Genomic DNA, 14,455 nt, shown 5'->3' with positions numbered 1-14,455 from the left:
GAGCCTGAACATCTCTCTTCAACACAGAAATAATTTTAGTAAGGCATACAGGCAATTATTATTTGATATAGTAATTGACAAACCCAAAAAGTGGTTGAACCACTCATTCAATTGACAACCTGTTTATGCCTCAATATCTTCCTAGATGACACATAAGGTGGGTTTCTTCTCTAGAAGTCATTCTCTGTACATCCAATCAAGAATGTGGCAGGTAACAACTCACATTATAAAGAATTAATTCCCTACCACATAACTCATATTTTTGACTTCCCAATCCTAATTCCTAATTAGGAATACCAATACGAAATGATATAGATGTAGGGGGAGGAGTCAAACTTGATCTACAGGGGCATGGTCATCAATGAACGGAGCTGCAAGACTTATCAAAGATGCCTCATCGACTCCAACCAGCCTACAATGGTAAAACCCAGTGATAACTCAGTATCTAGTACAGAGAGATACTAATGATGTAATACAAAGCCAACTAAAAGCAAAACATAGTGTAAAGATAGTCAAACTCACATACTACCACACCCGGCTGTGGCAAATGTCCAAATAGATAACCCAAGTCCAATTAGCCTAAAAGGATTATGGTTGCAGTGCACATGAACTTAAAAATCAAATCGGCTAAATCACATCTCGAATAAATTCACAGCTCATCCAGTTACACAAGTACTCACCTCTTTCCCAAGGATGCAAAGATGGGTGAGGCCATGAGAAGCCCAACCATAAACGCAGATGATAGAACACCATCTTGAAAGTTGTTCAATTTAAAACCCCCCCTGTAAGAAACAAGCCATCTTAAGCCAAATATAGCCAATAAATACAAGAAATCATGTGTAATCAACTTAATGTGAATACTCTAACATCATAATAATCCTCTTAACATGTATTAAGATGCAAAACCATCCTACACCAATAACAGCTTAGATAAAAGTTATCTGTGAGAATACCTCAAGTACACACCTCTTTATCAAGTTATCCAGACACAGGATTAACAGCAACCTGGAAAAATTTAAAAATTTTGATCAATTTCCAACTCCATCATCAATGCTAATAATGAAAGATACATAATTAATTAATTTCAGGAAACCCGAAATTTCAATTGAGAAAGACGTACCTTTCTGGGGAGAACCAAGAAGGCTTTGGAGCTGAGATTGCTGCTTTAGGGTTCTTTGTCATAGGTAGTAGGGAATTAGGATTAGGAAGTCAGTAAAATTTTTTGATACAATATTGACTCAAAAACAGAATCACTTTACCGAAACAAATAAATTGAATTCAAACAAGAAACAAACACACGAAAATGCTAATAAACAAATTAGAGAGAGAATTACTTTGGGATCGCCGACTGTACATACATGTACATTTGCAAGCATAATTAGCTATAATGGGCCATGCTATTGTACCGCTAAAGGTACTAATTCCAACCAAAGGAATGACATGCAGACACACCGCCAGACGGGCTACAACCTCAGCATCGGACCACCTCCAGATCGCCACCGACGCGCCGCCACGCGCCGCGCCAAGATGGCATCAGAAGCTTCTGAAACTGAGAACTGAAGCATATCAGTCCCACATCGAAAACAAAGACAAGATCAGTCTCTTCCTCACCTATAAAAGGTTCTCTCCTCTCTCCTCATTAATTACGCATTCAATACTTACCTACTGCTACTTTGTCAACATAAATACATTGACTAACTTAGGCATCGGAGAGTTGAAGACCGCCCAGCGCGGTCTCCCTCTGACGCCCATTGTATTTTACTTGACAGGTAACGGGAACTACAATACCAACACAAGTATCGATCCGCCCACCGGATTAGCGTTAACTAAGGTCCGGCTACCGCTAGACTTTTAGACATTAACATTGGCGCCGTCTGTGGGAACCTTTGAACAAAAGGTCATCCCGCTACAATCACCATGACTAACGATAGCGGGGGAAATGCTGAAGAGCAGGCAGGGCTCCCCGCCATTCCCCAACCCTCCGACCCCGCGATCGGCGTTAACCGCGCACTATTCACAACCCCAGTCAACCCCGGCGGTGAGGCAAATCCAGGCAGCAGCCGCCCGTCAGGCCAAGATCTCGTCACCATGTACGAGATAGCACTGGCAGATCTTCATAAGGCAAACAGAGAACGTGAGGCGGAGCGCAAGGAGAAGGCCGAAGCCCAAAGACAGATGGCTGCGCTCATGACACGTTTTGAGGAACTAAAAAACACTTTGGCGGCCACCGACCACCCGGCACAGAGTGAGCAGTCACGCAGCACCAGGCGTAGTCGACCCAGCACCGGCACAATGGTGCCAGGGCCGGTCGTACAAATGCATGTACCGCTGAACCCACCTGGGTTGTCGGGAATGGGACCGCCGCCCATACCCCAACTAATGTTAGAACAGGTGGCGGAATCACTTCCGCACACCAACCGCTCGAATGCCAGGGCAAGGACTAAGGGTGATCCGCCCATACCTAGGCGCAAGCCAACTTGGCAGGTCAGTCAGGCCGATTCCGCCGGCGATGCAACCGCCCAGTTATTGGAAAGGATGCACCAACTGGAGCAGAGGTTGATCCGGGCAGAGACGGGCGTCCCGGCGTCAACTCGGAACCCGCTATGCACTTCCAGACCCGGCCCCTTTTCTGCCGCGATCCTGCAGGCTGTCAGACCGACATATGCAAAAACCCCAAAGATGTCGCAATATGGCGGAATGACCGATCCCTTTGTCCACATGGACACATTCAAGAAGGTCACCAACAACAAGGGATTCGACGAAGCCACCTTATGCCATTTGTTCAGCGAAACGTTGGACGGCGAGGCAATGAACTGGTTTTTTGAATGTCCGCCAGGATCTGTCGGCTCATTCCATGCACTGTCGCATGCGTTCCTCTCCCGCTTCATCTTATTGTCCGTCGGACATCACAACACAAGTCAGCTGTTCGGCGTTAAGCAAGGGGAGGACGAATCACTCAAGGCCTTCGTCACAAGGTGGCGGGCGGCAGCATCTCAGTGCCGCGACCTAGACAAAACTATGGCATCGGCGGCCTTCAGGAAGGGACTCCTCAAGGGACCGTTCCTCTATCACCTCAATTACAACCATCCCAATGCAACGTACGACCACGTCATGAGTGAGGCGGTCATTCACGCCCAGGCGGAATTCATTACATATGGAGAGACCCCACCGCCAGCAACGGCAGCAAGGTCAGCACAACCATCTTCCAGTCACCAGGAAACCGCTGACAAGCCCCCCTCAGCACCGCCAACTGACAAGAAAAGGGAATGGCAGCAGGGCCACCACCAAACCAAGCGGCAGAAGGGGCAGCATTATTACAAGGGAAACCGCCCAACTCATGAGGATAACCACAACAAGCAGACGGAGTCCTCGCAGCGGTACGCAGTTTTCACGGTCCTAACGGCCTCATATGAAGATATCTATAATCAGTGCAAGGATCAGATCCCACCGCCACCCCCTCCAAAGTACCCAAAAACAGGCAAACCCAGGAACACTGGCAAGTGGTGCAAATACCACGCGGACAGCGGCCACAATATAAACAGCTGCAATGCTCTCAAAACGGCCATTGAGACTTTGTACCGTGACGGCAAGTTGGAGCAGTTCAAGGTGCGCCAACCACCACCAGTGATTGCCAACGTTGAGACCTTGGGCCGCATCAACACCATCGATGGCGGTGCTCCAATCACCAACATGTCTCACAGGGCAAGAAAGCGCTATGAACGCGCCAACCACCCAAAGGAAGTTTGCAACATCCGCTACGAAAGATCCGCCAAACTACCGAGATCAGGTTGGGAGCCTATTACCTTTTCAGAGGAGGAGGAGCGCGGAGTACATTTACCCCATGAAGACCCATTCTTGGTCAATGCCATTCTTGGCAAATTCTCGGTGGGGAGAATCTTGGTGGATAGCGGGTCCGCTGTCAACGTCATCTTCAGCGGTTGCTACGACCATCTCAAGCGGAACAGGAAACTACTCCAGGATCACGAGCCACTGCTCAGCTTCTCCGGTGACATCACACAACCACTAGGGTCAGATTACATGCGACTAGTTATTGGCACTAGTCCCTGTATGGCGGAGGTGCACACGGAGTTCATCATTGTCGACTGTTTCAGTTCGTACAACGCCATCATCGGTCGACCAGCGCTTAATAAGCTCAAGTGCATCATTGCCGGATATATGCTTCTCATGAAGTTCCCCACGCCCAACGGCACAGGCTGTGTGAGGGGAAGCCAACAGCTGGCACGAGAATGCTATTCAACAACTGTAGCGCGGTCAACGCGCCGCCATGAAATCCTGACAGTGGGTAATGACCCACCACCACCGAATATCTTTGAGGATCCTAGAGATGAGGAGAAGAAATATGTAATGAAGGAGCCGGTCAACCCGGACACGTCGCTGAAGGTCGTCTGCATCTCAGACGAGCATCCTGAGAGGACAGTCCGCATAGGCGCCCAACTAGACCCTAAAGTGGAGGCAGAACTCACTCAGTTCCTACGTGACAACGCCACCGTCTTTGCATGGTCCTATGCGGACATGCCTGGCATCTCCACTGAAATAATCACCCATAAGCTGACCATCAAACCTTCCTTCTATCCCATCAAGCAGAAGCGGAGGGCTTTTGATGAGGAAAAATACCGGGCAATCAGACAAGAGGTCGCCAAACTACGGGACATTGGATTCATCCGCCAGGTCATCTACCCTCAGTGGATCTCAAATCTGGTAATGGTAAAAAAGCCCAGCGGCAAGTGGCGGATGTGCGTCGACTTCAAAAATCTCAACAAGGCATGCCCAAAGGATAGTTTCCCGCTACCTCGTATCGATCAGCTGGTCGATGCAACCGCCTGACACGAACTCCTCAGCATGATGGATGCCTTCTCCGGATACAATCAGATCAAAATGCACCCCAGCGACCAAGAATGCACCACCTTCACCACCGACAAAGGCCTCTACTGCTACAATGTCATGCCTTTTGGTCTGAAGAACGCCGGTGCAACTTATCAGCGGTTGATGAACGCCATGTTCGCTGAGCATCTGGGAAAAATTATCGAGGTCTATGTGGATGACATGCTAGTTAAGAGCATAAAGGCCAGTGGACATGTGGCAAACCTCAGGATCATAGTAACCATCCTCCTGGCCTATGGTATGCGCCTCAACCCAGAAAAATGTTTCTTTGCAGTCACCGCTAGCAAATTTCTGGGTTACATCGTCAGCGAGCGAGGTATCGAGGCTAACCCAGACAAGGTACAGGCCATCCTTAACCTGTCGGACACCAAGTATAAGGTAGACGTCCAGTGTCTCCAAGGCAAGTTAACCGCCCTTTCTCGATTCATCTCTCGACTTACTGACAAGTGCGCCCCATTCTTCAAACTCCTCAAAAAACTCACAAGAAGGTCATCGACTGGAACCCAGAGTGTCAGGCGGCATTCCAGAGCCTAAAAGAATATCTAGCGGCGGTCCCTCTCCTTTCTGTCCCTGTGCAAGGAGAGACACTATTCATATACCTGGCGGTCTCGGCAACGGCAATAAGTTGCGCCATTGTTCGGCGGGACGGCCATGATGAACTCCCAGTATTCTACGCCGGCAGAGGCATGAACGGAGCAGAAACAAGATATTCACCGTTGGAACAGCTGGCCCTCGCACTTATCGTTGCCGCCAGACGCCTCAGGCAATATTTCCAGGCTCACACGATCCATGTGTTAACCAATCAACCGCTGAGGCAGGTGATGCAGAACCCTGAACACTCGGGGCGCCTCAGTAAGTGGGCGATTGAACTCAGCGAATTTGACATAGAGTACAAGCCAAGAACCGCCATGAAGGGCCAGGCAGTAGCGGACTTCATCGCTGAACTTACTGAGCGTCAGCCGGAACCCGATACTCAAACAAAGCCCGGAACAGAAATAGTAACCAGTACAGAGGCAACTCCCCACAGTCAGATTGGGACCTACATGTGGACGACTCCACCTGTGCCAAGGCCAGCGGCGCCGGAGTCATCTTAACCGGACCCGGCCTACTCCTCGCCATTGACTCAGGAGCTGACAACGTCAACATATTCAGCGACTCCCAACTAGTCGTCAACCAGGTCAACAACAGCTTCCAAGCCAAGGACCAGCAGTTAGCAGCATATTTGGGGTACGTCAAAACGTTGCTAAAAAAGTTCAAATTCCATACAATCACACAGATCCCCAGGGAAAAGAATGCTAAGGCTGATTCACTGGCGAGACTGGCAACCGCCCAACCACATCAGAGTCCAGCGGACACAAGGGTGGAGTGCCTGGACAAGCCAAGTATCACAAAGACCCTGGCGGAAATCTTCAACGTTCAAGTCAACCCCAGCTGGATGGACGAGATCATTACATATAAGCGCAACGGAACGTTGCCAGAAGATAAGGTCCAGGCAAGACAGCTCCAGCGAAGAGCAACCCGCTACAACATCCAGCACGGCAAGCTCTACCGCCAGGGATTCACCCATCCTAACCTCCGCTGTCTAACCCCAGAGGAAGGAAGGGTTGTCCTAACAGAAATCCATGGCGGGGAATGCGGAAACCACTCGGGCGCCAGATCCCTGACCAACCGCACAATGTGACAAGGCTACTTCTGGCCCACACTTGGCGATGACGCCCGGCGGATTTCGAGGTCTTGCCACAAATGCCAACAGTTTGCAGATCTCCCACACGCACGAGCGGAACCACTATCAATCATCGTGGGCCCATGGATTCATTCCACGTGGGGCCTTGACCTGATGGGAAAGTTCCAAACTGCCAAGGGTCAGTTCAAATACATCATTGTTGCCATTGATTACAACAGCAAGTGGATAGAGGCGGAGCCACTGACGGCAATAACTACCGCCAAGGTAATTCGCTTCCTTTGGAAGAATATCTATTGCCGCTACTGTGTCCCACACACAATCATCACAGACAACGGCACACAGTTCAACAATGACGAGCTCATCTCCTTCACCACCAACTTAGGCACCAAGTTGAGGTTTGCATCTGTCGCCCACCCCCAGACCAACGGCCAGGTCGAAGCGGCAAACAAGATAATCAAAAAGTTGTTAAAAAAGAAGCTCGACGACGCCAAGGGTTTATGGGCGGAGAGGCTCCCAGAAGTCCTGTGGGCCATCCGAACAACTCCAACCTCCGCCACCGGAGAAACTCCTTTTTGTATGATGTTCGGCACAGAGGCTGTCTTACCCATTGAAGTTACTCAACCTACCGCTAGAGTCGAAGGCTACTGCCCAGAGACCAACAGCGCCGGCGTCAACTTGGACAGGGACCTCCTAGAAGAGAAGAGACTCAAGGCCCATTTACACAATCTACAAAACAAGCAACGGGTATCACGTTTTTACAACGCCAGAGTCAGGGCCCGGAACCTCCAACTGGGGGACTCGGTCATGAAGGAAGTCATTCCGCCACCGACAAAACTCCGCCCAACTTGGGAGGGCCCGTACAAAATTGTGGAAGTCGTTAGCCCAAGCACCTTCTACTTAATGGACAAGGACGGCGTCACATCGGCCCTCCCTTGGAATACTGAACACCTTCGGTATTACTACAAATAGTCAGACCGCTACCCAGGAGCATCTTGACTTAGCTAAATTTTTGTTCAAATATTTAGCTAAGGGAAGCTACCCAACGGGTACTACCCCACTTTTGTACACTGATCAGTCAGCTATCAATGAAACGAGGAATTATTCAAACCATTGTTACCAAGTCTAGCACTGAGGGCAACTGGCAACGCCAGCAATCGTCGGCGGACCTCGTCCGCTACGAGGTGCACTTGGACCAATCTTAATTCCTTTAATGTTTCATTGATCGACAAAAGAAAAATATAACTCAAACACTACACACACATCATGGCAAACCAAGTCAGAAATTTATTTTACTCCCCAAAATTCTTTACAAACTGATATGCCTCAGCGGCTACAAAAAGAGAGAGGGAAAAGCAGAAAAAACTATGGAGGTCTCAGCTAGCTTCAGCGGTTGGCTTCGACTTCCGCTGCTTCAACAGGCGGCGGCGCGACCGATCGGCTCGCTTGATCGGACCCTCGAGCTGTCGGACTGGGGGTCTCTATGGTACCATCCGCCCGGGTGTGTGCCTCCAGAAATCCGGCACGTGACACCTCCGACGGGGTCTGCTGGGGAGTCTGCTGGGACCCTTCCGTCAGATGTGGGCCACTTTCCCCGCTGCCAGAGTGAGTACCTGCAGCTGGCGCAGGCACGACTTCTGTCTCCGGCGGGGCACTTTCAGCAGCCGGCGGTGCGTCAGGCTGTGAGGCTTTGACAAAGTCAATGGCGCCCTTCCGCTTCAACATATCTATATTGGCCCGGGCGCCAGCCTTCGCCGCCTCGGTCAGTGCGTTCTTAAGCTCTGCCGACTGCTTGAACGCTTCAACAGCGGCGGCCGCGGCGATACTCCCTTCAGCTCTCAGGCGGGTAACCTCACCCCCCAGCCGCTTCATTTCGGCCATCCTGTCGGCAGACTCCCGCTGCACTATAATGAGTTTTTTATCCTTAGCGGCTATCCGCTCCTGCAGCAGAGCGATCTCCTGCTCCAACTTGGAGACGTGTTCATTCCGCTCCAAGTCACGCCTGATGGCCACATTGAGCTTGCCGCGGACGTCTGCATAGTCACATTCCGCCTTGGCCAGCCCCCGCTCGACCTCAGCCAGTCTCTCCTTTGCCTCCGCCAACTCCCCCTGGAGACCTCCGATTTCTTCCCTCAGCTCTCCCTCAATCCGGGGCTGCTTCGACGCCGCCACGAACATATCATGCAATCCCGCCGATATTTGACCAAACGCCAAGCTGAAGGGCGATTGGTCAATTGCCGTCGGGCGCGATATACCCGCCAGACCGCCGAACCCCAGCCGCTCGCATAGATGGAAGAGGAACTCCCGCTCCCCTTCTGTCATAAACGGCGCATACTCGGCAAACTAGTCTAGCTCATTGACGGCGGGCGCATCTCCCTCTCCCTCCACCGCCGCAGTCTTCGAAGCAGCCTGACGGGCCTTCTTCTGTCGGCGGGCCCCGACCACCTCCACCTCATCTCCCTCTTCCGCGTTAGGAGACTCAGCCGTCCGGCGCTTTCTCTCCAGCGCCCTCTGGTTCCCAGCGGCGGTCCTCGTCACCCTCACTGGCGGTTCCTCCCTTGTCACAATGACATCTTCCGCCTGTTGAACCACCTTCTGAGGACCACGCCTGTGGGCAGGCATCCGCTCCTTCTGTGGCCCTGCCGCGGCGCTTCCCCTCTGATCCCCGCCGGCCGTCTGGGTCCCCGCCTGCACTGTTGGCAGACCATCCTCACCAAGATGAGACTGGTGCGGCATCGGCATCTCCACCGGAACCTCGGACTGGCTAAGCGCCAACGTCTCGGGGTTCACCACCGTCTGCTGGGCCGCTAGCCCCTCGGCATACATGGCCTCCAAAAAATTGTCTATCTCCGCCCGGTCCATGGCCTTTTCAAACGCGTCGCGACTCGATTTGTTGCCCGGCGGGGTTTCTAAAAAAAAAAAAAAACAACGGCCACCAGTCAGTCGCAATTCAAATAATATTAAGAAACGATGTGGTGGAGGATCCTCACCGATAGAGCGTGTTAATCGCAGGTCGACCAGCAACTCCCAACCAGTCAGCAGGCGGAAATCAAGTAAGTTTCGGTTCCGCCAGCAACCTCTGATCCTCACCACGCGGCACTCTTCTTCGCGCGTCAGCGTATACCGAAGTCCTGCTGCACAAAAAAAACACGTCGTTAGTAAGAATACAAGTTCAAGCACGTAAGCACGCCAAACATTTTCAGCGGACACCGGACACCAACCTCGAATAGGTTGGAACTCAGACTTAATCCTAAATGACGGCCCTTCTTCATTCGACCTGGCGTGGTACTCCCAACCGTCTGTAGCGACGCAGAAGGTCCCCGCCAATAGGACATGGAGTCCCTCAGATTCTCGATCAGCTTGGGCGCTCCCTGCCGGCGACTCAAGTTTACTTGCCCTTTGCAGCCTCGGCGCTTCACATATACTAACTCGTAGAAGTGAAGCACTTCCGCCACTGTAGGCCCCTCGCACCCGGATAACCGCCAAAGGGAGTTCATGGCCAGCATCAACCGCCACATATTGGGGCAAATCTGACCAAACGCAAGGCCAAATTCGTACACCAGGATCTGGAGGTTGGGCACCAGCGGGAACGTCAGTCCTTGACGGAATATCGCCTCGTGAACGGCAGCAAATCCTGCTGGGAGAATCGAGGCCTTCTCATCCGCCGTCGGCGGGCGCAGCTTCACCGACTCCGGCAGTCGGAACGTCTGTTTCAATCGGTTGACGGCAGCGGCGGTCATCCGCCCATCTGCCTCGTCGACGGCGGTGCCGTCTGAGAGAAACCACGCCGACTCAGCATTCTGCCCCGCTACTTCCTCTTCCCCAGCAGAGCCGCTAGCAGCACTATTGCTTGCCAAGCGCTCGTCGCGCCTAACCTTGGCAGCAGCGGCCTCACCCGCCCTAGAGCTCTCTGGACGCGAACCACGAGCCATTGTTACTTCCTAGAGGATGGTCTGTAGCGGCTCAACTTCTAGCGGTTCTGGCAGTGAGGTTCCTGCATGGGCAGACGGACGCAACGAATCAATAAAAATCCTATCCGCCGCGCTGAACGACACGTCAGACCCGGAATCCTCACTGCTCGAAATCTCTATGACGTTAGCCATCCCAAACCCTAAAACCCACATCAGTTAGCACAAACACAGATCTAGCCTATTCTCACATCAGATATAGTCAAAGGCATCAAGAACAAAACCCAGAAAACTCCAAAGTACAAACAAACGCACTCAACCCAGACTCGGCTATCCAAATCCTTAACCACTAAACGCATTGGCCAACCATAATTCAACCCCCCACAAAAAACCCCATTTCACACCTCAGAACACACCCAGAAAAACAAACACAACAAAACCCAGAAATTAGCAGAAGCAAAAGGGCAGAGAAGGGAAATCCAGGTACCAACCTCAGTGGTAAAGTCTTCGGCACGGTGGCGAACGGCAATCCTGGGAGGCTATTATCGTACTCTCTCCGGGAATCATATACCCAAAACTTCGGTAAACTCTTTCTCCGGTCTCGGAAAAACAGGGCTCGCAGACGATAACTAGGTTTTCAAATTTTCACAAACTGTCAAATCTCCCAAGGTTCCCCCCCCCTTTTTATGTCGGCATCAACGCATCCTAAGCCGTCCGCTCCATAACGGCATCACGTACCAGCCGTACACGTGTCATCAGTCTCCACTTACTCTCCGGAGTACTCGAGGCGTTACCTCGGTTACGAAACCTACAGTTACTGTCATTAAAGGCCAGAAGACGGACATGCTTAGGAGACAAGCCTACGCACGCTAACCCGCTATAGATTCGACACGTGTTAACCACCGTAGGGACAACTTCGTAATTACCGCCAGCGGAACTTCTCCCTTGTCATTTTCCAAGAGACGAAGTCTCCGCTGAGCGAAACCCCGCCAGCGGAACTTCTCCCTTGTCATTTTCTCAAGAGACGAAGTCTCCATTGAGCGAAACCCCGCCAGCGGAACTTCTCCCTTGTCATTTTCTCAAGAGACGAAGTCTCCGCTGAGCGAAACCCCGCCAGCGGAACTTCTCCCTTGTCATTTTCCAAGAGACGAAGTCTCCGCTGAGCGAAACCCCGCCAGCGGAACTTCTCCCTTGTCATTTTCTCAAGCGACGAAGTCTCCGCTGAGCGAAACCCCGCCAGCGGAACTTCTCCCGCCAGCGGAACTTCTCCCTTGGCATTTTCCAAGAGACGAAGTCTCCGCTGAACGAAACCCCGCCAGCGGAACTTCTCCCTTGTCATTTTCTCAAGTGACGAAGTCTTCGCTGAGCGAAACCCCGCCAGCGGAACTTCTCCCTTGTCATTTTCCAAGAGACGAAGTCTCAAATGAGCGAAACCCCGCCAGCGGAACTTCTCCCTTGTCATTTTCCAAGAGACGAAGTCTCCGCTGAGCGAAACCCCGCCAGCGGAACTTCTCCCTTGTCATTTTCCAAGAGACGAAGTCTCCGCTGAGCGAAACCCCGCCAGCGGAACTTCTCCCTTGTCATTTTCCAAGAGACGAAGTCTCCGCTGAGCAAAGCCCTGCCAGCGGGACTTCTCCCTTGCTATCCTGCAAGCGGGGTGTCTTTCGCTACACACCGCTGGCGGAACCCCCTTTTCATCTTGCAAAATACCGCCAGGCACGTCTATCGGACGCTGCTTCCTGCTGCATCCAGCGGGGGGATGTCCGCCAAACGGAAAATCCCGAGGCTACGCCTCACTCTGACAACGACCGCTACGCGGCGTTACAGTCAGACCGTCCCTACGGGACACGGGGACTAGTCAAACAGTCTACGACGGCCCTGATCAGGCACGTTGACCCCCGTCATTTGGGTGCTAAACATTGGGCTCGCTACCCAACACCCTCTGCTCCGTGCAGCTCCCCCTCATCAAACAATTTACCGACCATCCGGAGGTCTATCTTCGTCGGGGAGTGGGGGACTCCCTGGGGGGCCCAGCAGGGGCCCACCCGAAAGGGTACAAAGCGTTTGCTCAGTAAAACCAACGGTTGACAATGCACTGACGCTAATTATGCTCTTGCAAGTCTAGCGGAGGAAAACGCTTCAAACCGCCGAACAACTCACCAACCAAGATTGCCCTCCATGACTGGGGACTTGGGGGACTTGTACATACATGTACATTTGCAAGCATAATTAGCTATAATGGGCCATGCTCATTGTACCGCTAAAGGTACTAATTCCAACCAAAGGAATGACATGCAGACACACCGCCAGACGGGCTACAACCTCAGCATCGGACCACCTCCAGATCGCCACCGACGCGCCGCCACGCGCCGCGCCAAGATGGCATCAGAAGCTTCTGAAACTGAGAACTGAAGCATATCAGTCCCACATCGAAAACAAAGACAAGATCAGTCTCTTCCTCACCTATAAAAGGTTCTCTCCTCTCTCCTCATTAATTACGCATTCAATACTTACATATTGCTACTTTGTCAACATAAATACATTGACTAACTTAGGCATCGGAGAGTTGAAGACCGCCCAGCGCGGTCTCCCTCTGACGCCCATTGTATTTTACTTGACAGGTAATGGGAACTACAATACCAACACAAGTATCGATCCGCCCACCGGATTAGCGTTAACTAAGGTCCGGCTACCGCTAGACTTTTAGACATTAACACCGACCATCCTCTTGAAGTACTCCTGCAAGGCCGTGATGCATTGATCGAACTTACCCAATTGGAATTGCAGCAAGGCGTCCTATGCAAAAGCCCTGGTGGAAGACAAACCGGCGACTTCCTCAGGTGAGGAGTCGTCCCAGTTCGAAGCCGTTGATGAGGGAGATAAAAGAGGCCATTCGAGCGAATCAATCTGGAATTTGAATCGCCGGAACCCTAACGGTGATGGAAGGGATGGGGATTGGATTTGGGGGTTTTGTAACACTATATCTTAAAGAGAAGGACACTTGTTTGAGTTTGGTTTGCTGAAAATGTTTCTGCTTTGCAGAGAGAGAAGAGAGAGAGCTTGTCAGTGAAGGCGATGGCGATGTAGCCCAGCACAACACAATACGTTCACCTTCACTGTCTCGCACACCTTCGTCTTCTGCATCTCTTCAATTAACTCTAGTTTGAAGACGAGAAGGAGAGAGAGATGGAGGAGAGAGAAAGTAGATTTGGGGCACTTTATCTCCTCCGTTGCCAAAGTGGATTTGGATTTCAGGGGAGAAAGAACAGAAGCAACAAAGGACAGTGACGAAGAAGACTTGGATTTCGGAGGAGAAACAAAGGAGTTGAGAGTCTGGGACTGAGAATAGCTTTTGTCGAGAGAGGCTTAGCCATAGAGTTTTTACCGAGAGAGAGAGGGGAAAGAATATGTTTAGGGCCTTCTCTTCTTTTTTTTTCTTTCGGATGTATGGTTTGGTGACTTTGGTCACTTCGTGGCATGTCTCCGACAACAGATAATTAAAAAACTGTTGTAAGAGACTATATATTAAAAGATATGTGCCAGAGGAGGGAGGGAAGTTTATCGCCTGCTTAGGTTTGGTGGGAGGAATTCAAATCAATTTGAGCCAAAATGAAAACATTGTTGCTGCCTATGTTCCTCATTCATACAACAGAATGACAATATCTGTTGTACAAGATTTTGCATCTTGCACTAGGTACACCTAATAGAAATTGTCAAATTGTCATACAACGGAAATAACTAGACTGTTATAGCTTGCAACATTCTTACAACAGAACATACATAATTCCGTTGTGTGATAAAATTGGTGAACTTGTCTTCGGAGGGAATTTTGAGTTCAATGACGGCGGGATATCTGTTGATCATTTATACAACATAACTATCTTAATTGTGTTGTGTGATAAAACTCCAAAGAAAAAGTTCTAAATTTGGTAGCATTCCTACAACAGAACTTCATTAACAGCGT

The 14,455-nt window shown here is 51.0% G+C and overlaps 1 long non-coding RNA gene across 1 annotated transcript; it reads right to left on the bottom strand.

The window, feature by feature from the left end:
• Nucleotides 1-398: 398 nt before the first annotated feature.
• On the bottom strand, nt 399-1,007 carry LOC112186263. The gene is made up of 3 exons (XR_002930719.2): nt 967-1,007; nt 523-782; nt 399-412 (listed from the first exon to the last, which is right to left on the bottom strand). It is a non-coding gene; the product is annotated as an uncharacterized LOC112186263 (long non-coding RNA).
• Between the last annotated feature and the right edge of the window lie 13,448 nt (nt 1,008-14,455).

Source organism: Rosa chinensis, chromosome 2 (assembly GCF_002994745.2).
Source record: "Rosa chinensis cultivar Old Blush chromosome 2, RchiOBHm-V2, whole genome shotgun sequence".
Classification (NCBI taxonomy): Eukaryota; Viridiplantae; Streptophyta; class Magnoliopsida; order Rosales; family Rosaceae; genus Rosa; species Rosa chinensis.
Note: the sequence above shows the minus strand (reverse complement) of the source record. Positions and strands in the feature narration are given on the sequence as shown.